General features: G+C 44.2%; 1 protein-coding gene and 1 pseudogene across 18 annotated transcripts in view; one reads left to right on the top strand and one right to left on the bottom strand.

Moving 5' to 3' along the window:
- The first annotated feature begins 4,669 nt into the window (after positions 1 to 4,669).
- Positions 4,670 to 27,892, top strand: part of GPR1 (G protein-coupled receptor 1) — a 50,349-nt gene continuing 27,126 nt past the window's right edge. For 3 of the 18 annotated variants that reach the window (XM_038585525.1, XM_038585523.1, XM_038585524.1), the window contains exon 1: positions 21,132 to 22,688. The gene's annotated coding sequence lies outside the window, so the exon portion shown is untranslated. The other 15 variants (XM_038585532.1, XM_038585527.1, XM_038585529.1 and 12 more) reach the window with 13 other exon arrangements.
- LOC111094347 lies at positions 14,453 to 20,796 on the bottom strand (annotated as a pseudogene).

Genomic DNA, 27,892 nt, shown 5'->3' with positions numbered 1-27,892 from the left:
CAGTCCTTTCTCTTGAATGAGGACCAACGATGGTGTCACCCAGATGCCTGTTGACTAAGTGATATACAGCAGATTTATTTAACCACTGGCAAACCACATTTCTTTTTCCAGGGCAATAAGCTAAAAGGTTATTTACTTCCCTTGGTTACAGAAAGAGGAAATAACTTCTTCCAAGAATAGGGTGGCTGCGACCAGTTCAGCCAGAGAAATTATTAACCATGAAGATGACAGAGAGCGCAGAGCCCCTGAGCGTGGGCCCCCTGGCCTCCCAGCAGCCGAGGGCACAGGTACCTTTGGGGAGGTGTTGGCTCTGCCCTCCAAAAGCTCTCCAGGCCCCCCCCAAACATCTGAGATTTGTACTTAAGAAAACCAGTCTAAATCTGTCTATGGAGATCTCATTTGATGTGGCATTTGCCATATTAAAGGAGAAGGTTTATTCAAATTAGCGATAACAATAGAAGCCCTTCGCCACATTTCCACGGGTAATTAGAGCTTTGTGTATTTTAATTAAAAAGATGTATAGCTAAATCCTCTAACAGACTTCCTGAGCATCATCAAGGCTCTGTTCCGGCAGGGGCCATACAGAATTAAAAGCAAGAATTTGGAGAAGGGCTTTGTCCTCAATGGCCTTTCACAATTGTCTGCTTCAAGTGGCCTGCAAGCTGCCCTGTCCGGCCAGGTTAGCCCAGCTCCTCCGTGTGACCTCCCAGGGCCGCGGTCTGCGCCTGTGCCTCCGTTCAGTGTCTAGGAAAAGCTTTGCATGGTTCCGGCCTCACTGTTCAACCCAATAAAGGCCCCAGAGTTTAATCTCTTCCACTGAAGAGACAGGCCTCAGAAGGGCACTTACACAAAGAGTCGTCTCCCTGTATGACAAGAGGGGAAAAAAAGAAAAGAAAAGAAGTGAAGTTCTCCCATTGTTCACAAATCAGCTTCTTTTTTTTTTTTTATTTTTTTAATCAGCTTCTTTAATAAGAAAATGTCTGCTTGTTTATTACCTCTTTCCCAGGGTTCTAGGCTGAATTCTTCCTTTCCTTTTTTTTCTTTTAAATAAAAAAGATTCGAGATGGTCATTAACGAAAAAAATCAATGTGACCTGGCTGTATTTTCCCAATAAACTATTTCTGAAAGTTCTATCATCAGAGAATCTGGGTGTTTGGGGCAAGTAAGCTATTTTAACAACAAACAAGAAAGGAAAAGAATAATGATCTTGATCATATCAACAGACAGGAGGCCAAGCTGCTGACCCCAATTTTTTTTCTGGTGAGGTTGTTGGGGGAAGAGGTGATGACCATCTTAAAATTGCCCAATCCATTCTATTAGAGCTTCACTAGATTAATGCAAAGGTTTTCCTTTAAAATGCCATCTCTTCCAAAGAATGATTCTCTAACTGAGAATGCAAATGGTGAAATTGCAACCATCAGTGAAGAAAAGCTACTCTTGGAAAGAAACATGCCGTTACCCAAAACAATATGATAGAAGCACTGTACAGGGTAGCGGGGGGAGGGGGGGGGGGTGGGGGAGGGGGGGGGGGGGGGGGGGTGGGGGGGGTGGGGGGGGGTTGGCGGGAGGGTGCTCAGTGGTTTAGCAACATCTTTAGCCCAGGGCCTGATCCTGGAGACCCGGGATCAAGTCCCATGTCAGGCTCCCTGCATAGAGCCTGCTTCTCCCTCTGCCCGTTTCTCCCTCTGCCCGTGTCTCTGCCTCTCTCTCAGGAATAAATAAAAATAAAATCTTTTAAAGAAAAAAAAGAAGCACTGTACATCTCCTCCCCTGGGTCCAGTTGGCCCTATAGGCCTGCTTAGGCACACATGCCTCTCCCAAGGGAACCCTTGAAGTCCTAGCCCCAAAAGACCTCAGAAAATTTGCAATGATTTAGAAAGTGATGGAACTGGGATGCCTAGTGGCTCATTGTTTGAGCATCTGCTTTCTGCTCAGGGCATGATCCTTGAGTCTGGGGATCAAGTCCCACATCAGGCTTGCTGCAGGGAACTTGCTTCTCCCTCTGCCTGTGTCTCTGCCTCTCTCTCTGTCTCTCATGAATAAATAAATAAAATCTTTAAAAATAAATAAAGAAAGAAATAAAATCTTAGAAGAAGAAAAAAGAAAGTGGTGGAACTATCCTAAAATCCTCTTATCTGGCAGATAGGAGGATTTTATCTGCCTTTTCCTCCCATTCACTCAATTCTGGAAACATCTCTTCTCATAGAGAGACAGATAGTCTAATGGTTAAGTCTTTCTCTCTCTCTCTCTCTTTTTAAAGATTTATTTATTTATTCATGAGAGACACAGACTGAGAGAGAAAGAGGCAGAGACACAGGCAGAGGGAAAAGCAGGCTCCATGCAGGGAGCCCGACGTGGGACTGGATCCTGAGTCTTCAGGATCACACCCTGGCTGAAGGCGGCGCTTAACCGCTGAGCCACCAGGGCTGCCCAAACTACTCTTGCTTAGTACCTAGTAAATGCTTGCTATCATTTCTCCCTTCTTCTTCTTTCCCTCTCCTTTGCTACTCAGTGCTTCCTGCTCAACTGCCAAAAAATAGAGTCAAAACTATATGGAGCAACCAGAACTTTCCGGAAATTCGCCCAAAAATGTCTTTTTGTGGATGAAATTGTGCTTTGGTGTGATTATAGGAGGTTACAGATGACTGTGAGCAAATATTAATATTGCTGATACAAAGGAGTGGGAACTGGTGCCTAGATACGAGTCTCCAGCAGAGAGCTCGGGCCACGACCTCCTCCTCCTCCTACCATATATATGCTCAGATCATACTGAAAAGAAATATGCAAAGATTATTAATTGTGGTTATTTTCTGTGGAATCTAGGGATGGGGGCAAGTGTGAGAGAGTGTATGTCCTTATGGGGCTGAGGGATATTTGTGTTTTTGTTTAGGTTTTTATTTATTTATTCATGAGAGAACAGAGAGAGGCAGAGACACAGGCAGAGAGAGAAGCAGGTTCCCCACGGGAAGCCAGATGCAGGACTCGATCCTGGGACCTTGGGGTCACAACCTGAGCCAAAGGCAGATGCTCAACCACTCAGCCACCCAGGCACTCGGGATATTTGTATTTTGGAAAGACTTGGACACACGACCCCCAGACCCCCAGGGTTAATGTGATATGCTCCCACCCCACCTCACCCCCCCACACAAGAATTATTACTACTTTAGATTTTCTAGACTTGGTCTTGTAGGGGAGGAAAAAAAATTTTCCCTCTACCTTTCACTGTTCTTGGCTAGGATTTCTTCCTGCTAAAAAGCAACAACAACAAAAGATTAGCAGGAGGAGGGAAAAAAAAAACCCTATTTTAGTTATGTACAGATAGGAGCCCCACTTGAGTATGAGACTCAAAAAACCCCAGAAGATTGAGGATTACATACCATCCAGAGCTAAGGAAAGGGATGGGGTCTGGGGCCCAAAGCAGGGGAAGGCCATTCACCGGAAGGCAATTCACAGGAAGGTGAGAAGAGGAAATGTTTGGTAAACAAAGGCTGCCTTGCCCAGCAGATAAATCTCTCAGGTGAAAAGTCATCTCTGGCAGTAGCTCTTCCTGCTACAGGCCGCCTTTCTAATGTAAATTTCTTTCATAAATATAGATTTCCCTTACAAAAGGGTAACCTGTATTCTGTTTTCAGAGCTTCTTCAGTGTCTGCAGTGTCTTAAAAATAATCAGCTCAAAATAATCCTTATGCCAAAGAGGCGTATTTTGGGGTGGCGTTTTCTGCTACCTTTCAGTCAAATAGAAAAATCGGGGCAGCCCTGGTGGCTCAGCGGTTTAGCGCCACCTTCAGCCCAGGCCCTGATCCTGGAGACCCAGGATCGAGTCCCACGTCAGGCTCCCTCTCTCTCTGTGTCTCTCATTAATAAATTAATAAAATCTTAAAAAAAGAAAGAAAGAAAGAAAGAAAAGTCGTGTGCCTCTCTAGGAGTTCACCTAACAATGGTCAATTAGCTGGCCTAACGATGTTTTATGACTTAATAATGTTCAATGTCCAATATCACATGATAGAGCTGATGTTTAGAGCTTACAAAAAAAAAAAAAAAAAAAAAAAGCAAGTGAGCTCTGCAGGGGAAGCTAACCACGTCCAGGCTTGCCTACCTTCAGCCTCCGAGTCTCTCATGCTCTGAATTTCTGAATTCTGAGCCCTGCCTCAGAGAACACAGATGTGCTCACATCTGCCGAGACCACAGACGGAGAGGAGGGATAAAGAGAATGAAATAAAAAGCAACCCCTTAAGTTCCCCAGATCCTAAAGAGTTCTCTCGCAACCTACCTAGGCAAAGAAATAAAAACTCAGACACCTAATTAACGTGTGATCGCAATTCTTCACCCTCAGAAGCACACGGAAACCCATTAAGTAAAATCCCTCTCTCCTAACGAGCCCTACAGAGTTGGCCGTGCAACTGAAGAGCTCTCCTTTGACATTCCAAGGTTCTTTTCATTCCCTCGTTGGAAAGAAATTTAACTTGACTTTTCATAAGCAAAAGCCCCCCAAACAAAGGAAGGATTGGTGCCTCCCTCATCACTTTTCAGCCTGCGGCACTGCAGCCAATAGCAGGGATCCCCTATTCAAGCAACAAACCTCAGTTACCCACACATGCACGCCGAGCAAAAAGAATTAATTTGGGCAGTATGTTCACTGCTTCCTTTTCTCCTGGAATACGTGATGAATTTTTATGGAGGGTGGTGGAGGAAGGGAAGGACCACATTCAAATGAAACCCAACATCCCTCTCCTACAGTGTCATTTCGAAGGCCAGATAAAAGCCAAATGAGGAGGCTGGGAACGAGTGCACGACGTAGCCGTTCTGCAAACCACCCTCCGTTCCCTTCTGGAGCCGGGAGGTCACACCCAGGCATCAGAATAGCTTCTCTCCTCAAAGTAAATTAACTGGTAAGTGCCTTCTTGTTTGTTTTCCTCCGACTGACACACTCGCAGCTGACCTGATGAGGATTTTCTGCAGATGATTTATTTACAAAACAGTATTTTGACTAACCACCAGCTGGCAAACAAGAAAAAGGACTCCTGATCGCTTAGGAAAAGCCCTACAAGCCGATTCGTTTCTGTTCCCTGGCCCAGGGCTTCGGGAAGGTCCTAACCCGGTTTGCTCGGGCTGCCGATGAAAACAGAAAGGGGGGACCAGGAGGAGGTTGCTGGGCTAAGGGGGTGGGGGGAGGGCCCAAACAACTTTCAGTAATTCCCTCTGCTTTTACCTAGGAAATTACAGCTCATAAATGCGGATTTTAAGTAGTTGTGACTCAGAAATAATCAAACATCATTTGTGGAAAGGCCACTTAGGGAAAACTAGTAGGAGGAAATGGTGCTCTCAGATGAAAATTGATTTTGCCCTCCTTAGATGACAAGGTAGGGAAAAAGTTCTAAATGGAGCTATAATGTGGTTTGGTTGGTTTTTTTTTTTTCCCTCTCTTTTAAAGATGAATAGCTCGTGGTTTGTCAAAGCAAACATTTCTTTGTTGTTGCTGCATTTTTGAAATCTCATAATCAATTGCCTGTGAGAATAATTGGTACCTAGGCTCTCCTAATGAAGGACAAATGGCTAAATGCGGGGAAATCGCTGGCAGAAAAGGTTCAGCGAACTTGATTGTTCTTGGGGGAGGCAGAGAGCTGTGAGCCCCAATGGCTTTCTGTCTAATAGCTGATCCTTCCCTCTAAGTGAAAGCTAATGAAAACCAAATGAAAAGTTGATAACTTTCATCAGCAATTATTCTTTCAAATTGGCCTTTTTCACTTAAAACCAACTCATTCGTCCAAGCTTCTACAAACTTGTTGCTTAATGGATCCGCCACTATTTTTTGGTTTGTTTTTGAGGGGTTGCGGGGGAGGGAGGGGGAGAAAAAAAGGGCCAAGGGGCCTTCCTCTGGGTCTCCAATTCTAGTTCAGGTCATTCCTCTGACTGAATGAATGCTCATCACGTTTGCACATCTTCCAGACACTAAATGCTAAATGCTTTGTCAGTTTTTTTCACTGCCTTTTTTATGATTTCACCTGAGACCTCAGGCATTTAATTTATAACAGAATGTCACATATTTTCTGTGTGACTTTACCACTAATTGTCATCTGTCTGAGACAGATATTTAAGTCACATTCCCTTTGTGAAGGCCACAGCAGTCAGAGATGCCCCCATGGAAGTAATTTTAAAAGGAGAAAAGCTTTATGCTCAATTTTTTCCCCAAATTATTTATAATTTTTTAAAAATCAGAAGCAATCAAATATCCAATGGTAGGAGGCTAGTGAAGGAGCTTCTTAGGTAGCATCTCAATGAAATATTTTGCAGTCATTGGAATATTATATTTTGGAGGATTATGTAACATCACGGATGAGTGCTTATAATATTAACAATGATTATAATTAGCAAAAAAGTAAATGCAGTTGAGAAAACTGAAGAAAATGCAAAAAAAAAAAACTGAAATAGTTGTGTTAAGCCAAAAGTGAGTTTATGATGTGCTGATGGTGAGCTGATGGTATGTTAGGGAAAGAAAAACTTCCCTCTATCCTCTTAGGTTCAGTCCTGAAGGTCTGCAAATTAAACTGACTAGAGACAGATTAGTAAGCAAAAACATCAAATTTAGTCACATATTTTTATGAACCTTTATAGGGAGTTCAGAGAAAAATGTGACTCAAAGAGATGGTTAGAATTTGAGGTTTATATATCATCTTCATAAAAGAAGGGGAAAAGAAGAAAGGACATTTATGGGAAAACAAATGACTTTTTTTTAAGATTTTATTTATTTGTTCATGAGAGACACACAGAGAGGCAGAGACATAGGCAGAGGGAGAAGCAGGCTCCTCACAGGGAACCCATTACAGGCCTCTATCCTAAGACCCCGGGATCAACTACCAGAGCCAAAGGTAGATGCTCAACCACGGAGCCACCCAGGTGCCCTGAAAACAAATGACTTTTTGAGAAGATAAATGGGCTCTTAAAAGAATAGATGCGACTGTGTCTGTTTGGTGTGGTGTGAAGACTTCTCACCTCTGGTGAAGAGTCAGTCTTCCCTGATTGCTCTCCAGGAGGGGCTTTATGACAATTGCATTATTTGGGGGCCTCAAATGCCTTCTGCTCAAAATAATTTTTATGCCACACTGGTGTATGCTAGACCCTTTATGTGACATATCTTCTTTTTCCCCTAAACTTTCTCTAATAATCTATTACTTTCATCATTTAAAACTTCATCATATTGAAAATTCCTATTTTTTTCTTCAGTCTTCAATTTTCATAAAAACCACAAAATTTAAATCCTTTGATTTCATGGGGGCTCTTTAGGTCTAATTCACCTGGTTTCTTTGGTGACATTAACTTTGGAAAAGGTTTCTGCCTCATAAAACTTCTAATGAAAGTAGTGAAAGCCAAGAGTACAATAAAAACGGATAGCATAAAACTTGATAGAAAAAAACATAACTCGTTAAAAGAAGATTGCTAACAGCATTCTCTTAAATCAGACAATGTCCAAATACGCTTCAAATCTATTATTGCACTAAGTCTTCACACTTGATATTTTGATTTTTTAAATTTCATTTAAATTCAATTAATTAACATTTAATGTATTATTGGCTTCAGAGGTAGAGGTCCGTGATTCATCAGTCTTATATAATACTCAGTGCTCATTACATCACGTGTTCTTTTTATTTATTTATTTATTTATTTTAAGATTCTATTTACTTATTCATAGAGGCAGAGAGAGAGAGAGGCCGAGACACAGGCGGAGGGAGAAGCAGGCTCCCGACGTGGGACTCGATCCCAGGCCTCCAGGATCACGCCCCGGGCTGCAGGCGGCGCTAAACCACTGCGCCACTGGGGCTGCCCCCATGTGCTCTCTTTAATGTTCATCACCCACTTACAGTGTCACCCTACTCCCTTACCCTCTAGGGAATATTTTTATTTTGCTGTCACTCCAGAGCTCCAATACCAACTCTCCTTTTAGCTTGTTTCATTGCTTGAGGCAAAACAAACTCTGGACCTCAGTTTCCTTTTCTTCAAAATAAACCAGATAGGCTAGGTTTTCTTCCAATACTACAATCCACCTCCCTCCCCCCACTTTTTTTTTTTTTTTTAGAGTAAGCTCTGCACCCAACATGGAGCTTGAACTCACAACAGTGAGATCAAGACCTGAGCTGAGATCAAGAGTCAGATACTTAACTGACTGAGCCACCCAAACACCCTGTATTCCTTCCTCCCTTCTTAAACCTCTGGTTAAGGCATTGCTCAATGTGACATATTTACTGGATACCTAGCACATATGGTAGGTAGCTAATAAATACTAGTTGATGGGACTCCTGGGTGGCTCAGCGGTTAAGCATCTGTCTTTTTGGCTCAGGGCATGATTCTGAGGTCCTGGGATCCAGTCCCACATCAGGCTCCCTGCATGGCACCTGCTTCTCCCTCTCTCTGCCCTCTCTCTCTCTTATGAATAAATAAATAAAATTTTAAAAAATTACTAGTTGAGACAACTCTTTCATTCAGACTATTTTTTCATATTCTTCAATTATTATAGTATGTTTTCATTATTCCATTGATACTCCAATAAGATGAAAAATGTTCTTCGCTGTTAAAGACAACAGTGTTGGTTGGAACAAAGTATACATGACTCAGGCACAAACATTTTGTTAGAAATCATGCAGTTGTCCTTTCAGCCAAAGTAATATATTGGTCAGATGATTAATTAGAAGGTGGAGGCCAGATGTTAAATAGGGCCTGACTTTGCCTGTGGAAGAGTTTCTTTCCATGAAGGGAACTAACCAAGGGGAGCGCCAACTATCTGATCTTGGCCTCATTGGCCCTTGCTCATTGTTAAAACAATCATCAACTAGCCCGTGGGAACTTGAGTATATGAAATACTGCATAGGGCAGCTCTCTGCAGGACGTGTGCAAGTAAAGACTTGTGATAAAAGAATTCACCAAATCAAATAAATAAGGTGTGTTAGGACTTTTTGGATGGTTTAAATATTCTTTTTGTTTAAATATTCTCAGTTTCACCTTCGTGGGGAAGATGGAAGTCGGGGGGACACCTATCTGGCTCAGCTTGTAGAGCATGAAACTCTTTGTTTTTTTAATTTTTAAAAAGATTTTATTTGTTTGTTTATTTATTTATTTATTTATTTAAGAGAGAGACAGCGCATGCACAAGAGTTGGGAGGGGAAGGACAGAGGGAGATGGGGGGGGAGGGGAGCGGAACATGCAGACTCAACGCTGAACATGTTGCCAAGATCTTAATTTCAAAGTTGTAAGTTTGAGCCCCACATTGGTTATAGAGATTACTTTAAAGAAATAAAAATCTTAAGAAAAAGATGAGGTTTGGAAATTTTGTTTATTTATTTGGAAGTCTATTATTTTTCATTTTGTTGGGGGGAAAGGAGTTATTTTTTTAATCATTCACTAAGAGAAGCTGCCTGTACATGTCCTATTCAGTCAAGCAGATACCGACAGGACCCTCGGCTCCAGTGGTAGAAGAGGACACAAGAATTTTAAAGGAAGATCCCTCCCCTCTGAAAGCTTAAAGATGTGCTGCCTTGGGGACAGAATGAAATTATTAAACTAAAAAGGTTTGTTTGTTATGTTTTCAGTAATCTGTATGTTCAATGGGGCTTGAACTCACAACCCTGAGATCAAGAGGCATACTCTCTGCTGACTGAGGCAGCCAGGTGCACTAAACTAAAAAGGTTTAGAAGTTTGGAGCGCCTACAGAGGTGGGGCTTACGAAAGGGAAGGGAGGATGTGAACAGGAGTATGCAAGTTAACACTCATGGAGGAAGTGAGACAGTGGGAGAGGTGGGTACCCATGTACCATCATAAGCCAAAGTGAGATGACAAGATTTGGACCTGACTAACTGATGGGTTGACCCACCAGAAGTCCTCCTCAGCCTGGGGAGTTTGTAGAATAACTTGTTGGGAGGGAGGAGCACAGACCTTGGACCCCCAAGAGGAGAAAGGGCATGGAGCTGCATGCAAGTTTTTCTTGCATGCAAGAAAAACAAAGAGCTGTTTTGGGATTTCCTCTACGAAAAAAAAAATATCCATGAAAGAGAATTCTCCATTCCACTTCATCCTGAACCTCTACCCAGCCTTGACTGGGCAAATAGCCCGGTGTCCTGGCAGCGCACGATGGGAGTTGTGATGCCCAGGGGTCCAAACTTGTACACAAACACATATAATTCACCTCCTGGAGGCCCCGGAAATACTTTTTGGTGAACTCTTCTCAAGTGTGATGTACGTATTGGACAAACACAGTACATGTTACATCTGCCAATGGAGACACCCCAATGAACCCTGAATTAAAACTAAATACTACCCCATTTGCGCCCACTGTCAACTGGGGAAATTTTCAGGTTACCATAGATATATATTTATATAATACTTAATGTTTTTCAGTGCTCTTTTCAGCAGTACTGCTGACTACTATCCTTAGGAATCCACATCTAACTCAATTCTGCGTTGAAGGTGTTCTCACTTAAGTCCTGAAAACCTGTATTACCAGTGTGGCTGAGCTGTATGAAGTATTTCAGAGTTTAACCATTCCAGTAATACAGACGGTCTCAAAGTCAGACTAACCCAACTAGGACCAGGAAATTCCCAAGCAGACTTTGTTTGGTGTGTACTTTTTATTTTTTTAATTAAAAAAATATTTTATTTATTTCTTTTCTTTTTAAAGATTTTATTTATTTATTCATGAGGGACACAAAGAGAGAGAGAGAGAGGCAGAGACACAGGCAGAGGGAGAAGCAGGCTCCAAGCTGGGAGCCTGATGCGGTACTCAATCCCGGGTCTCCAGGATCACACCCTGGGCCAAAGGCAGCACTAAACCGCTGAGCCACCCAGGCTGCCCCTTATTTATTTCTTTATTTGACAGAGAGAGAGAGAGAGAGAGAGCATGAGAGGGAGGGGAAGAAGCAGACTCCCTGCTCAGTGGGGAGCCCAACATAGGGCTCGATCCTGGGTCTCTGGGCTCATGACCTGAGCCAAAGGCAGGTGCTTAACTGACTGTGCTACCCCGGGACCTCTATACTTTAATTTTTATTTCTTTAAGATTTTATTTTTTTAAGTCCTCCCTACACCCAATATGGGGCTTGGATTCACAGTGCCTGAGATCAAGAGTCACACACTCTGCTGACTGGGGCACCCAGGTGCTCCTGGAGCGTACTTTTTACTTTTTCTTTAAAGATTTTTTTTTTTTTTAATTTATGATAGTCACAGAGAGAGAGAGAGAGAGAGAGAGAGAAAGAGAGGCAGAGACACAGGCAGAGGGAGAAGCAGGCTTCATGCACCGGGAGCCCGATGTGGGATTCGATCCTGGGTCTCCAGGATCGCGCCCTAGGCCAAAGGCAGGCGCCAAACCGCTGCGCCACCTAGGGATCCCTCTTTAAAGATTTTTATTTATTTATTCATGAGAGACATAGAGAGGTGGAGAAGCAGGCTCCAGGCAGGGAACCCGATGCAGGACTTGATCCTGGGACTCCAGGGTCACGCCCTGAGCCAAAGGCAGGCTCTCAACCACTGAACCACCCAGGCATCCCTGGAGTGTACTTTTTAAACTGAAGTTGGAAGTAGAGTAGGAAGTGGATTCAGGCCCATCAGTGGGTTAGGCAGACATTTTAGAACATGAAAAACAGGAGGCCCTGTGGGTATTACTGTCAAAAAGGCAATCTCATGATTAGAAATTTCCGAGTGAGATGAATGAAGCCAAGAAAGTAACTCATTTCATAAAGTTTAACACACAAAGAATTCAATGAGGAGAGGTCAGAGCGTTCCCTCAGGCGTCAGGCAAACAGATTTTACTCTTGCTTAAAATGGCTTCCAGGGTTACTCTCTGAAGCTCTCATTTCTTTTTATGCTCCCCCCCCCCCAAAAAAAAAGAGTTATTAAAGAACTGTCTACGGTCAACCAGTCATCTAGTATAATAACTGAATCAGTTGAGTTTAATTTTGCCATTTCAAATGTTTTGCATAGCTGCGTGTGACAGACCTCGCTATCAACAAGAAGGGATCATCACAAACACATGTGATGTAATCATTGCAAAAGTGTTTGAGGAACACTTGGGGTACGTCAGGGCTTGGGATAAAGGCAGAGTTGCTATTTAAAAGGGAGGACTTCATGGAAAGCCAAGTGTAATAAATGTTTGGGGTTGAATTTTCACTAAGTCTGCACTGTCCCTAATGGCATGAAAAATGATTTGGAGATAGAGTTGGATCCCTGGAGCTAGAACAAAGTGCTCATAGATATGACATCCTTAATCTTTCATAAAACCTTCTCTATGACGGTTTAGAATGATAAACTTCGTTTGAGTAGAAAAAACATGTGGTAACGGAGTATCCTGCTTAATTTTATAGTTAAGGGTTGACATCGATTTTTTAAAAATTAGGTTATACCCTATTAAAAGCGCTGTTATTTGACTTGATCATTTTTGACCTAACAAAATGGAAGTTTCCTATGCTTTAAGAAAAAATATGGATTACTAATTTAATAAAAAAACAGTAAGATATTTATATGTAAGTACTTGTTTTGTTATATAAATATTTGTGTGTTTTACTTATATATGATACAGTTTATTATATTTAACATTAAAACCATAGTAAACATACTATAGTTTTGATGACTAAGAAAGAACTTTCTCCTTCATTCACTAAACTTTTATTGAGCACATATTATATATTTTCTGCCCTCTGCTCTGTACTTGAGACATAGAATGAGTAAAGCATAATCCTTGCCCTTGAGGCCCTCACACTTTAGTAACAGAGGTAAACACGTCCATGGATAATTACTAAAGAAAGGTGTGTACAAGGGTTAAGAAGGAAGTCTCTGAAGCCAGACAGACCCAGAAGTGGTCTGTTTTTGACTCTTTAAGATTTTTTTTATTTGGGATGCTGGGTGGCCCAGTGGTTGGGTAGCTGCCTTCGGCTCAGGTCATGATCCCAGAATCCCGGGATCGGGTCCCGCATCAGGATCCTCAGCATCCTCACAGGAACCTGCTTCTCCCTCTGTCCTGTGTGTGTGTCTCATGAATAAGTAAATAAATCTTTTAAAAAATGTATTTATTTATTCATGATAGACACACAGAGAGAGGCAGAGACATAGGCAGAGGGAGAAGCAGGCTCCCTCAGAATTCGATCCCAGGACCCCAGGATCATGACGTGAGCCAAAGAAGACAGACGCTCAACCGCTGAGCCACCCAGGTGCCCCAGACCCAGAAGTCTTGTTTGAGTTTCAGCACGATTGCTAAATACCCAACCTTTCTTTGCCTCCTGGAAATAATAATAGTACCTCGCAGGGTTGTTGTGAGAATTAAATGTGAAAATGCACGTAAAATTCCTTAGTATTGTGTTGTACTTAACAAGGATGTGGGAAATGTTAGGTATTGCTGTAATGTGTTAAATGCTATTATATAATTAGGCATGCCTGGGATTTCTTCCTTTTGCATGTGGTTAAGTGAACTGGTTTTAATTATGAGTAATACATGATTAGACAACCATGATGGTAAAGAGTGAACCAGTTTGCTCTTGGTAAGATTTTAGAGGAAAATTTCATCACCTTTTCCTGGAAGTAAGACCCATTGTCAACCAAAAGTCCTGTCTAATTAAGTGGTTGAATAGATTTAACACATCCCTCAGAAGTGAGGCTAGCTTTCCTAAGTACTTGACATTCTTTTAACACCTATAACAAAAAAAGAGGAACTGAACACGGGAACTAATGAATTTGATGATAATCAAGAACTTAAATTCTTGCCTCAAACTCACCTTTACCTTCTCAGATAAAAATTATTGTTAGTTATTGTTGAGATGCCACGAGCATAAATACCTTCTATCAAAAACCACTAAGTTGGGTAGCGGGTGGCTCAGCAGTTTAGGGCTGCCTTCGGCCTAGTGTGTGATCCTGAGACCCGGGATCAAATCCTGCATTGGGCTCCCTGCATGGGCCTGCTTCTCCCTCTGCCTCTCTCTTTCTCTCTGTGTCTCTCATGAGTAAATAAATAAAATCTTAAAAAAAAAAAAAAAAAAAAAAACTACTGTTGTCTTTCTGCCAGTTAGTAAATATTATCAAGCTCCCCTACTTGCCAGGCACTGTGCTAGGCTCTGAGGATATAAAGGCAAGCAAAAATACAGCCTGCTCAAGGAGAGACATTTATCAAGTAAGTATTCAAATATATAACTAAAAATTATAAGTAAAGCATAGAGAGCGATGACCCTGATTGAGACTGGGGAACAGGCTGGTGGTGGTCAGAGTAGAGCTTATTTAGGAGAGTAACATCAGGGGAGCCTGCTTCTCCCTCTGCCTGTGTCTCTGCCTCTCTCTGTGTGTCTCTCATGAATAAATAAATAAAATCTTTAAATAAATAAATAAATAAATAAATAAATAAAAATTTAAAAAGAATATTCACATTCATTTATTTCAGCCTCAAATAAACAAAAGCCTGATTTTTAAAAACTAGATCTATTTTTTGCCATATTCAATGGAGTCTGCTCACATCCCTGCGTATTCTTTAGTAATTTCTTAAAGAAAGACCATTTCTTCCATTTTATATTTTCCTCAAGCAATCAGTAAATAACTTATTCATCAAACTTGAGAGAATGCCCCAAAAGAATTTCTTTGGAAAAGCTGGTTTTCTTCTTGCTGAGCCAGACAATTACTGTGTTTTCTAGCCAGTTGGATTATAGCAAGTCAGTGAGATCACAGCAAGAAGCCCAGCTATGTTGTACCCGTCTTCATCACAAGAAATGAACTCATCTACACGAATCATTTGGTGCAAAATAAATAAATTCCTTTAGTAGAACATTATCACAGGATCAGAATGTCCTACTTTGGAAAAGAAGGAATGAGCACAATGTAGCTTTACAGTAACAGCAGGAAACCATTATTTTGTTGCTCACAGTGGTATGTTTCAGCCCATGTTTTCTTAGAATGAAACATAAATCCAAAATGTTAGCTAAACTAATCACAAATAATATCAAGTGAGCTCTGATTATAGCCAGTGATCATTACATTAGCTGGAAACCCAGGAATTTGCTACCTTTCAACAAAGTCATGTTAGTAATGTGAATTATTTCATAATACACCCTAATAAGAAGATTAAAGTAAGATGGTAATAATAATATCTCACAATTCTTGAGCTCTTTCCCTAAGCCAGGCACTTTGAGAGACACATATATATGTTGGACAATTCTTTTTTTTTAAGTGAACATAACTTCAAGATTATATTGTCTTCATAATGAAACAAAATAGGACATGTAGAACTAGATCACTTGGCCCCTTCTCTTCTTTTCAAAATGCTTGCTTCTCTTAATAGCCAGTATTCTCTTGAATCCGCAGTTGGGATCAACACCTTCAAGCCTCAGCACAATCTTCTTTGTAGTTTTAGCTTTTTCCCGGAAAATGGGTCCACCCCCCATAGCCACTCTACTTCCTGTCATAATGCTGCTTTCCCTGGGCATGCAGAGAATCCTTGCCCTTCTTGTCATGTGTCACTTTGTGGGGTTGGTGCTTGCCACATTTCTTTCAGAAAATCTGGTGGGTTTTAGGAATGGTCACCATGTTTGTGAGAGCTCTAAGTGGAAAATATCTTGTACAATTCTTAAAACAACCCAGTAGATGGTTTATTGATGGGCTTTCTCCCCAGATGGCAGATGAAGAAACTGAAGTTGACTGTAATAAAAAAAAATGATGTGATACATATGACCACTGTCTTTGATCTGCCATTATAGGGGAAGAAAAAAAGTATATTTTCCTCTTCCTCTTCTCTGAGCTGAGGCCCCTGTAACAAAAGACAGATTATTAAGGGAAAAGCATACAGATTATTTATTTATTTATTTATTTATTTTTTGCATACAGATTTTTTGTTTTTTGTTTTTTTTTTGTTTTGTTTGTTTGTTTTTATGATAGTCACAGAGAGAGAGAGAGAGTCAGAGACACAGGCAGAGGGAGAAGCAGGCTCCACGCACCGGGAGCCCGACGTGGGATTCGATCCCGGGTCTCCAGGATCGCGCCCTGGGCCAAAGGCAGGCGCCAAACTGCTGCGCCACCCAGGGATCCCGCATACAGATTTTTTAAATGGAAGTTTCACATGACATGGAGACTTCATAAGGAAATAACCCAAGGAAACAGTTACACCTGAGTGTTTTTATACTTTGGCCAAAAATAGAGCCTCATGGAAAATGTGCTGGGACAAAGGTTTATGAGCTGAGAGTAGTACAGTGGGGGAAACATAGCAAGGCTTGTTTGTTCAGATTCTTCTGAGTTCCTCCTTCCTCAGAGGTAAAGATGCCCTTCCCTCAGGGTATGTGGAAGGCATGCACGTCTCACGTGATTCTCACAGGACCTGCTTCCAGGAGACCTTCCTGAACCCTGGAAACACACTCCTTCAGCATCAACTATTCAATATACCCAGGTGCCCTATTTTGGGGTAGCATGTCCTGTACTTCAATCCACCATAGATACAGCCACAGTCCCAGCTTTGGACCACAGAAGGAGCAGCAGCTGCCTTCTTGGACGCCTTTCAGAAAGTGGCTGACATGGTGACCAACACAGGAGGGGGCGTCTGGGTGGCTCAGTGGTTGAGTGTCTGCCTTTGGCTCAGGTCATGATCCTGGGTCCTGGGATCAAGTCCCACATTGGGCTCCTCACAGGGAGCCTGCTTCTTCCTTTGCCTCTGTCTGTGCCTCTCTCTGTGTGTCTCTCATGAATAAATAAATAAAATCTTTAAAAAAAATCAGTATCTATGGTAGATTGAGAAAAAATGTGAAATAGTACATACAAATAAGGCAATGGGAAGAGGGATCAGGAGGCAGGGAAAAAAATGGTAATAGTAGCAGATGACTGTATCAGACATGGAACTTCTCTTGACCACCTCATTTCATGCCCACAGCGACCTGGTCGAATAGGTACTCTTCTTATCCTTCTTTTACAGATGGAGAAATTGAGGCTCGGAGCCTTTGACTAACCTCGGCAAGGCCTCACAGGGAGGTAGTAAGTGGAACTGTGATTCCAAACCAGGGTCTGCTTGACCCCAGGGGCCTCGCTCATCACTACCATAAAACACAGCCCCGGGACACCCGTGTGGCTCAGTGGCTGAGCATCTGCCTTCAGCCCAGGGCCTGATCCTAGTCCCACGTTGGGATCTAGTCCCACGTCGGGCTCCCTGCATGGGGCCTGCTTCTCCCTCTGCCTGTGTCTCTGCCTCTCTCTCTCTCTGTGTGTCTCTCATGAATAAATAAATAAAATCTTAAAACAAAACAAAACAAAAAACACGGCCCAGGACTGCTCGTGGTTGCTGGTGGATTTCGTGGAAGCACCTGGTGAGGACAGGCGGCAGGAGAGAGGGCAGTTTAAGAACAGAAGAGACAGGGTGACAGCGAGAGAAGACAGACATGGAAAACTGGAAAGGGGACGTAGAACTACAACTACGTAAGCACCTGGACGTATTTAGGCCTCCCAAGGAAGAGTGGGCAGCAGGGCAGAGACAGAGACCAAGCTGGAGCGTTGCTGGGCCCGGGACTTCTCTCCACCCGGGTGACCCGACATGTGTCCTCGGCTGAGGAGGGGGTTCTGGGTCCTGGAACTGCAGCACTGATGAGGCAAGAGGGCCCGGCACACCAGTTACCTGGAGTGGAGAGGCTGGAGCTCAGGCTTGGCTCCCCTCCTCGGTTGGAGCAGCTGCAGCAGCACTGAAAGTGTCCTGGGTCTGACTGCAAAAAAAAAAAAAGGAAAACCAGAAGGAGAGGAGAGGAGAGCTGCACATCTCTGAGTACCGTATCTGTTCATCTTGCTTATTGGTCTCCCGATTCCAACAGTCCTATTAGGGATCCCACTGCTAACACATAGTCTTCAAGAGGACAGGTGGGGGTGCAGGGAAGAGAGTCTGGAAACCCTAAAGAAAGAATTTGCCTCCGCCATGCCAAACTTGGGGTGCTATCAGAATTCTCTCCCCTGAAGCCCTTCCCTACTGATCTGGAATTCCACTTAGCTCTCCTTCCCTCTGAGGGAGTACTTCCCCAACTTGATGTTCAGTTCCATCATGATCCTAGGAGTGGGAGGTAAATTTAGGTTTAGAAATTGAATGGACCAGAAAGAAACTTCATATACATCTTTTTTTTTTTTTTTTTTTTTTTAAGATTCTACTTATTTCTTCATGAGTGACACACACAGAGAGAGGTAGAGACACAGAGGGAGAAGCAGGCTCCATGCAGGGAGCCCGATGTGGGACTTGATCCCAGGACCCCAGGATCATGACCTGAGCCTAAGGCAGATGCTCAACCACCACCCAGGCGTCCCACTTCATATACATTTTTAAAAAATCTTACCTCACTCCCATCCTCCTGTCCCTCTTCATTGTCCTCCCACAGTCAGATCAACACTCTTGGATTTAAGATCTATTAAAAGATCATTTTTTAAAAGATTTTTCTTTTTTTTTTTTTTTTTTATTTTTTATTTTTTTTTTATTTTATTTTATTTATTTATGATAGGCACACAGTGAGAGAGAGAGAGAGGCAGAGACACAGGCAGAGGGAGAAGCAGGCTCCATGCACCGGGAGCCCGACGTGGGATTCGATCCTGGGTCTCCAGGATCGCACCCTGGGCCAAAGGCAGGCGCCAAACCGCTGCGCCACCCAGGGATCCCCAGATTTTTCTTTTTTTTAAAAAAGATTTTATTTATTTATTTGAGAGAGAGAGTGGAAGATCGAGCACAAGTGCTGGGGAGGGGCAGAGGGAGAGGGGGAAGCAATCAGGGAGCCCCACATGGGTCTTGTAAAGTTGCTCCCGCCCACGGTGATAAGAAAAGAGGCTACAAGGCAAGTGGATCCGAGAGATGAACCTTATTGCAAGCACCCTCGGGTGAGGTTCCACGACTCACGGGGGGGCGGGGGGAGTGTGAGTCGTGGAAGTCGTGGAAGTCGCGCTGGGAGGGAGTTGGCAGGGTCCTTCTATGGGGTTGAGGCAGGACATAGGCTTGTGTCCATATTAGGTAAGGTATGGAGGTCGTGGGGTGGGAGAAGCCCCTGAGGGACAGTTCCCAATTGGGAAGTTCCTGGGTGGAAAACTTCAGTTTCCTGGTGGTGACCTGGAGGCCGCAGTGAAGGTGGCGGGGAGGTCCGCCATCTTGGAGAGGGTTGGCGGGGAGGTCCGCCATCTTGGAGCCCCCGTTTCCCCGCCGCCCGTCATTCCGACCTCTTTATATTTATATTGGTGTCAGGGGGCGTCGACTCTGGCTACTTCCTGCTGGCAGTGGGACGTCGTAGAGGCCATCGGATGTGGGCAGGCGGGAATAGGGCTGTAGGAGGAGTTGGTTGCCTGATACCCTGGTTATTTCTTGCAGGCGCTCCCTAAGCAACGTGTAAGGCAGGGAGCGATTGAGATTAACAGGAGGAGTATACAGAGGGGCGCTGCGAGGGGGAGGAGCCAAGTTACCCAGGCTTGGGGACTGAAGCCCCAGATGGAGTCATCTTGGTGTCTCGCCCGGATCCGGTCTTTGAGTTCTTTGACCTTAGAGGTGACTATGCCGAAGTGGTTGACGAAGTAGCAGCACTCTTCGTTTAAGTAAAGGCATGTTCCCCCTTTTTCGGGGTGAGGAGATCTAGGGCGCGTCGGTTTTGTAGGGTGACGGCGGCTAAGCTGGTGATCTGAGTCTGTAAGGCGGTGAGTCTGTTATTCGTTCCATGTCCTCATTGAGTGCCTGGGAAAGCTTATAATAGAAGTTAATGGAGGTTCCCAGCCCTGCCGCCCCAGTTGCCACACCGATAGTTAGTCCTGCCCCTATTAAGAAGGGAAGGCAGCTGGGAGGTAGGGGACAGTTGAGATAAGAGTTGTTCAGATGAGTAGATGCTGGTGGTAGGAGACAGAAGGATGAGAGTACAATCCAAGGAATCATTGGCAGTTAGGCAGCAATAGATCCCTTTTGGCCAGGAGAAGACGATTCCCGAGGGGGCAGGGGAGAGTGGAGGTGTCTTTCCCTGATAGTAGGACCTGTGCATAGAGGTATAGGCCGAGAAATAGCGTGAGGGAGCTGAGCCCCTCACGCAGTCACATGACTCTGCCTAGATCTGGGGACTCCTGAGGAGTACGAGAAGGAGCCCTAACCAAGCAGAGTTTGGTGGGGCCCACCATCCGGGAGGCCCACTTACTGTCAGAGGGGGCCCGTTTAAGGTTGTTGATGTGCACCCACGGCTGGTGGCCCAGTAGCTTTGCCGCAGTTGGGGTGGTGAGGATGACAGTATGGGGCCCAGTCTACTGCGTCTGTAAGGGACCAGGGTTGCGACTCCTGAGGAGAACCTGGCCCCCCCGGGAGCAGTTTCTGGGAAGGAGTCTCATCATCTTCAGGGTTGTTCCGGGCTGGGGTGACTGAGTCAGCATGAGCTCTCAGGAGAGCCCAGAGCAGAGTGAGGTAAGGCAGATAGGAGAGAAGGGGTGGAGGAACAGCAGGGAGATTGTGATCTATGAGGAAGGGAGGACCCTAGAGGAGTTCAAACGGGCTTAGTCCTGAGGGTCCATGGGGGGGCCGCCCTCAGCCTAGTGAGGGCAAGAGGTAAGAGGGTAGGCCAAGAAAGACAGGTTTCCAAGGTAAGTTTGGTGAGTTGGGCTTTAGGTAGGTCGTTGGCCTTTTCTACTTTACCCGAGGACAGAGGATGGTAAGGGATGTGCAATCTCCAGGAGATGTTGAGACTTTTAGCCACTTGCTGGGTTATGCTGGATATGAAGGCAGGTCCGTTGTCTGACTTGAGGGTTCAGGGCAGTCTGAAACGGGGAATGACGTGTTCAATAAGGATTGCAGCCACCACGTCCGCCATATCGCGGGCAGTGGGATAGGCCTCTATCCAACCTGTGAACGTGTCAACCAGGGTTAGTAGGTAGCGGAGGTTTTTATGACGGGGCATGTTGGTGAAGTCCAGCTGCCAGTCTTCTCCCGGCTGGTGGCCTCGCAATTGGTGGTTAGGTTCTGGCCTGTGGATCCCATCTTGTGCACTGACAGCCGAACAGACAGTGCATGTCCTGTGAACGGTTTCAATGACCTTGGACAGAGAAGGGTGGTAGAAGAGAGGTTGTAAGAATTGAAACAACGCCTTGGGGCCGATATGGAGCGACTGGTGAATTTCTGTGACCAGGGTGTGAGCCAGGTTTTCAGGTATGGCAGTGCAGTTCTGCATGTGGATCCACCCTTTGTTCCCTAGTTTGCCCCCCAACGTTTGGAGTGCTAGCGTCTCTTCCTCGGTGTAACAAGGTTGATGTGCAGTGTTGAGGAAGAGTACAGGGGCAGGAGTGGCGCTAAGGGCCATCTGCCTGGCCACCATATCAGCTTTATTGTTGCCTAGGGAGACCGAGTCAAGGGTAGTTTGGTGTCCCCGGCAGTGGACGATGGCGACCTCGGTGGGTAGGCGTAGGGCCTCGAGGAGCCTGGCAATGAGCGGCCCATTTACGATAGGGATACCTTTGGTAGTCAGGAATCCCCTTTCTTGCCAAATAACTGAATGAGTGTGGGATATGAGGTAAGCATATTTGGAGTCAGTGTAAATGGTGACTCGTTGTCCCTTGGACAGGTGGAGTGCCCGGGTTAGGGCTATCGGCTCCACCTTCTGGGAAGTAGTCCCAAGAGGAAGGGGGGCTGCTTCAACAACTGCCTCAGAGGTAACTACGGCATAGGCGGCGTGGCGTAGGCCATCTGAGGTCAGAAGGGAGCTGCCATCCACAAACAGGATGTGATCAGGGTTAGCCGGAGGTTGGTCAGAGAGTCCAGGGTAAGAGGGGGTAAAGTCCTCCAGAAGTTGAAGGCAAGAGTGAGAAGGGTCAGGGGTAGGTAAGGGTGCAGGCAGTAAAGTCGCAGGGTTTTAGCGGGGGGAGACAGACAGAGATATCTGAGGGTTTTCGACAAATAACAAATGGAATAACTCACCCGGGAGGGAGTCATCTGGGCCAGAGACCGATGGCCAAGGAGGTCCGTGAGTCGGTGGGGGGAGTAGACTGTAAGAGGCTGTCCTAAGGTCAGTTTTAGGACCTCCTTAGTGAGGGAGGCCACGGCAGCCAGCGCCCTGAGACAGGGTTGTCAACCCCGGGTGGTGGGGTCTGTTTGGACAGGTAGGCTACTGCCCTGTATGTAGGCCCGGTGGGCTGGGCTAGAAGGCCGGTGGCCGACTCAGATCGTTCATCTGTGAAGAGATGGAACGGTTTAGCATGGTCTGGGAGAGCCAGAACTGGTTCCTTAATGAGGCAGTCTCAGAGCCTCGAAAATCCATGCTGGATTGAGGCAGGATCAGTTAAGGGACCCTGAGGGGTTTCCTTGGCTGCTTGATATAAAGGCCGGGCCAGGATAGATAAGTTTGGAATCCAGTGTCTAAAAAACCCCACGAGTCCTAGGAAGGAGAGTATCCCATCTGCACTCTGAGGGGAGTTCTTGGAGGAGGTGAATACGGTCCCCAGTAAGGGATTTAGAGGTAGGGGTCAGAGTGATCCCTAGATATGTGACTGATGGGGTACATAGCTGGGCCTTAGACGGGTTGACTCTATACCCCCTAGCTCCCAGGAAGTTTAGTAGGGTAGAGGTATCTTCCTGGGAGGTGAGGAGGGAAGGGCTACAGAGAAGCAGGTCATCTACATACTGTAGCAGGGTACTGGCCTCCAGGAGACATTCCTGGAGGTCAGCTGCCAGGGCCTGGCCGAAAATGTGGGGGCTGTCACAACACCCTTGCGGTAGGACTGTCCAGGTAAGTTGTCCAGAAACATGGGTGTCTGGGTCTTCCCAGGTAAAAGCAAACAGGAAATAGGAGTCAGGATGCAGGGGAATAGTAAAGAATGCATCCTTTAGGTCGAGAACTGTGAAATGAGGGGTGCCGGGAGGGATGTGAGACAGTAGGGTATAGGGGTTGGGGACGACGGGGTGGAGTGGGACAACAGCTTCATTAATGAGCTGTAGGTCCTGTACCAGCCGATAAACCCCTGATGGCTTTCGTACAGGCAGGATTGGGGTATTGCAGGGGGAGTTGATAGGAATGAGAAGTCCCTGCTGCTTTAGGTGGTCTATTATAAGTTTGAGACCCCTACGATGGGTAAAGGAGATGGGGAACTGAGCCCTAGAAGAGTATGTGGAGTTATTCTTTAACCGGATATGAACAGGACTGTGGTGGGAGGTGCCGGTGGGTTTGGATGTATCCCAAACTTGGGGATTAACGGTGGGCAGATTTGTAGGGATGGGAGTTGGAGGAGAGGGGAGGAGTGGCAGTAGAAGACACTCCGAAGCTGAAGGAGAAGGAGAGAGACGGATGGTGGCCCGCAGTTTTTGGAGGATATCCCTTCCCAAGAGAGGCACTGGGCAGGTGGGGAGTTGGCAGGGTCCTTCTATGGGGTTGAGGCAGGACATAGGCTTGTGTCCATATTAGGTAAGGTATGGAGGTCGTGGGGTGGGAGAAACCCCTGAGGGACAGTTCCCAATTGGGAAGTTCCTGGGTGGAAAACTTCAGTTTCCTGGTGGTGACCTGGAGGCCGCAGTGAAGGTGGCGGGGAGGTCCGCCATCTTGGAGCCCCCGTTTCCCCGCCAGCCCGTCAGGTCTCAATGCCAGGACCCTGAAATCATAATCTAGCAGAAGTCACATGCTTAAACAACTGAGCCACCCAGGTGCCCCAAGATAATTTTTTAAACAAACGAATCATGACTCATGTATGAATATAAAATTAACATGTCTCAAAGGTTTTATTTAACTCATTAGTGAATGATAGAATCAGTAAGCTGTTACCACTGGTTAAAAGGAGAATTCAAGGGGTGCCAGGTGGCTCTAGTTGAGTGTCTGCCTTTGGCTCAGGTGGTGATCCCGGGGTCCCAGGATCAAGTCCCACATCAGGCTCCCCAAAGGGAGCCTGCTTCTCCCTCTGCCTGTGTCTCTGCCTCTCTCTCTCTCTCTCTCTCTCTCCCTCTCACTGTATCCCATGAATAAATAAATAAAATATTTTTTTAAAAGAGAGAATTAAAAATCATACGTATAGGGGATCCCTGGGTGGCTTGGTGGTTTAGTGCCTGCCATTGGCTCAGGGCGTGATCCTGGAGTCCCGGGATCAAGTCCCACATCGGGCTCCCTGCATGGAGCCTGCTTCTCCCTCTGCCTCTCTCTCTCTCTCTCTCTCATGAATAAATAAATAAAATCTTTAAAAAAAATCATACATATATAGGCCATCAGGAATGTTGAAATGAGTTTATAAACAGTTGCAAAATTGGCAAAACTGGTTAGTACTTCACAGGCAATAATCTATTGCATTCCACTAGACACAGTTCATATTGCTATGGACAAAGATCATTTGTGTTAGTATAAGTTGTCAACAATGTGTGCAACTGTGAAATATTCATGCAGTAACAGTCAGAGAACCTGAAAAGACACACCAGGATACTCAGAATCTGTCTTCCCATTTCAGTATCCTTCACAATTTTTCCTGACAGGCCCTAAATACTGAAAAAATTATGATCTCCTTTATCATAGATAATTCAACATAAAAATATATGTATATATACTAAACCAAACTCATAAATTAATGAAAGTAAAATAGGTCTTTTTTCCCCCCCAGAATTTTCTTATTGCAAAATTATACACTAATCCATGGAAGTTAAACCTTTTAATGTTTTACTGCCTTTGCTTTGCTGGCATACTAATTTAGTCTGCTTTTGGCCACACTGGTGATATCTTTAGTCAAGTTCTTTTATAGGCGAATAGGCTGAGTATTTTCTAATGAAATAGATCAAAGAAAAAAGAAAGGAAGAAATATTATGTAGTACTGTCACTGTAAATGGGTAAAATATCTGAAATAAAACCCAACCATAGGGGGGCTTGGCTGGCTCAGAAGAATAGGCGACTCTTGATCTTGGGGTTGTGAGTTCAAGCCCCATGCTGGGAGTAGCAAAGACTTAAAAATTTTTTAAAAATCTTAAAAGAACCACAACAACCCTAAGTAATATTTTTCAGGACACCTACATATCACAAATCCTATCTTACACTATACTTCTGTAGTAAGACTACTGTAGTGATTTTAATTCTCATGTTCCACTTAAGTGTGTCAAGAGGTTGAGGGGTATGTGTGTGTATTTTTTTGAGCAGTATGATAGGATGTCACCTTGAAAACACTTGAGATATTTGCTGCGTCCGTTAGTTAAAAGAATCATTTTTTTTTAATTATTCAAGGTAAAAAACTAATTACAAATTTAAACAAACTGTTTTAAATACTATTTGCCTAGGGAGCAAGCAGCTTTTCCAGATTTGAAAATGAGAAGGTGGGGATTGGATAGGGGGATAAAGATAAAAAATTGGAGGCTCGTGGTTATACTTTGCTCCATTTGCTCTAACCCTGAGCTGGGAGTAGAAATAGTAAGGACAGTATATAGTCCAGCAGACTATGAAGGGTGCCCGGAGACAACAGCAGCCATGCGTCCCTGGATGACACTTGCCAGCTGGGACTGTTAGCCACTAGCACCATCAGCAAGCCCCAGTGGTTTGCCAGGAGGACTTGAGCATGGGAAGGCTGTTGTTTTGTGGTTAACACTTCCACCCAGCTCCATGTGGCAAACATCCAAATTAGACAAAACTGATGGCCAGGCTACTGCTATTCCACATCTGTTTGGGTTCCTCTTGATTCTCGCTCCAAGCCATGATTTCTACATTCTGACTCCTGGCTGATCTGGTTCCTGCAGCTTTATTTGTTTTTGGTCTTACTGAGTGAGTGTCGGTGCTTGGCCAATAAATAAGCTATAGTCCCTGACGCCTGGCTTCCTATCGCTGGCTGGCTTCATTCCTCTGCATGTGGTAGGACAGCGGTTCTCCGGGAGTCAAGTCTGCTCTACCCTGTGCGGTGAGTCCTCCCTTCCAAGGTCCCCAGCAGCAGCAGCAGCAGCAGCAGCAGTGGAGGCTGCACGTCCTTCAAGGTCACTCTCTACTTCGTGCCCTGACGGGCTTGCTTTCTCAAGGCTCTGCTGCTCCCTCCAGGAGCCCAGCAGCACTACCTCAAAGTATTGCTTGACTCAGGTTTATCCAGATAAACTATTTCATTGCTGAAATAATTCCAGAATTCTGATGCTCCCAACGTGCAATAAGAAAGAGAAAGGAAGCAAAAAAGAGTAAAGCCAAATTTCATTTTGACCATAATGACAGGAGTTGATGTTTAGTAGGTAAAATTATTGACGTATAGCAATGTCTATATTTATTGAAGATCTTCCTCACTTGTTCTTTCAACAGGTGTTTCTTGGGCATATGCAATGTTCTGGGAATTGTTCTAGCAACTAAGGATATAGCAGAGAATTTTAAAAAGACAAAGTTTTGGTACTCAGCTTACATCTAATGGAGTTTCTTAGAGAGAGGAGGTAAATAATTAATGATTTAAAGAGTTCTGCTTTAGAGAGCGGAGAACTTTCAGGGTCTAATTGGTATGCTAATACGTGTTCTCTCACTTAATCGCAGATAAAGTACCCATTTAATTTGTGACCCCTACCTGAAATCAGGGCACAGTGCTCCAAAAGATAAAGTCCCGCAAGCCTTGAAGAGTTGAGATATATAGCAAATACCCTGGCTTGTATTTTTTTTCAACTTTTTATTTTTATTTTTTAAAGATTTTATTTATTTATTCATGATAGACAAAGAGAGAGAGAGAGAGGCAGAGACACAGGCAGAGGGAGAAGCAGGCTCCATGTAGGGAGCCAGACGTGGGACCCAATCCTGGGTCTCCAGGATCAGGCCCTGGGCCAGAGGCAGGCGCTAAACTGCTGAGCCACCCAGGGATCTCCTTTTTCAACTTTTTATTATGAAGAATTTCAAACATTCAGAAAAGTTGAAATAATATTGCAGAGAATAATTACATACTTATAATCTAGATCGATTACTAACATTTTGCCATATCTGGTTGACCTGTAATTATTTATATATTTTCAACTTATTATTTGAAGATGATCTCATTGCAAAAGAGTTACAAGAAAAATTCAAAGAATCCTCTCAAATCACTTTTACCTCTATTCACCAACTGTTAAAATTTTGTTCCATTTGCATTTATATTCTGTCTCTGTATGTGTGTATGTAGTTTTTCTGAATCATTTGAGAGGAAGTTACATACCTCATGCTCCCTTGTCCTTGTATATTTTAGTGTCTATTTCCTAAGAGCAAGGACATACTTCTACATAATTGCTGCATACTTAATAATCTAAGGAAATTTTAAGTCGATGCAATACTTTTAGCCAATCTCTAATCCACATTCCAGTTCTGTCAATTGATTCAATAATGTTCTTTTTTGCCTTTTATTTTTCTCTAGTATAGGATGCAGCCCAACATCATATATTACATTTAGTTGTCATGTGTCTTTAGTCTGTTTTAATATGGAACATTCCCATGGCCTTTCTTTTTTTTTTTTTTTTCCTTTTTTTTTTTTTTCCCATGGCCTTTCTTTGTCTTTGATGACATTGGCAGTTTTAAAGAAAACAGAACTTAAAGAAAAGTTCCTCATTTAGAGGTTATCTGATACCCATCTCATGTCACAGGTTGAGTTCTTCTAGAAGAAAACTCAGAGACAGTTTATTTATTAAATATTTTATTTATTCATGAGAGACACAGAAAGAGGGGCAGAGACACAATCAGAGGGAGAAGCAGGTTCCCTGTGGGGAGCCCCAGGCAGGAGTCGATCCCGGATCCCGGGATCATACCCTGAGCCAAAGGCAGGTGCTCAACTGCTGAGCCACCCAGGCGTCCCTAAAAAAAAAAAAAAAAAAAGATAAATGCAAAAAAATCAACATCTAATTAATCGTCACAGATTACATTTTTTTGGCCTTTTTAATTTTTATTTTTTAAGAAAGCTCTAGGGGCACCTGGGTGGTTCAGTCTGTTAAGCATTTGCCTTCCGCTCAGGTCATGATCTCAGGGTCCTGGGATTGAGCCTTGAGTCAGGCTTCTTG

Source organism: Canis lupus, chromosome 37, assembly GCF_011100685.1.
Source record: "Canis lupus familiaris isolate Mischka breed German Shepherd chromosome 37, alternate assembly UU_Cfam_GSD_1.0, whole genome shotgun sequence".
NCBI classification, from domain to species: domain Eukaryota; kingdom Metazoa; phylum Chordata; class Mammalia; order Carnivora; family Canidae; genus Canis; species Canis lupus.
Note: the sequence above shows the minus strand (reverse complement) of the source record. Positions and strands in the feature narration are given on the sequence as shown.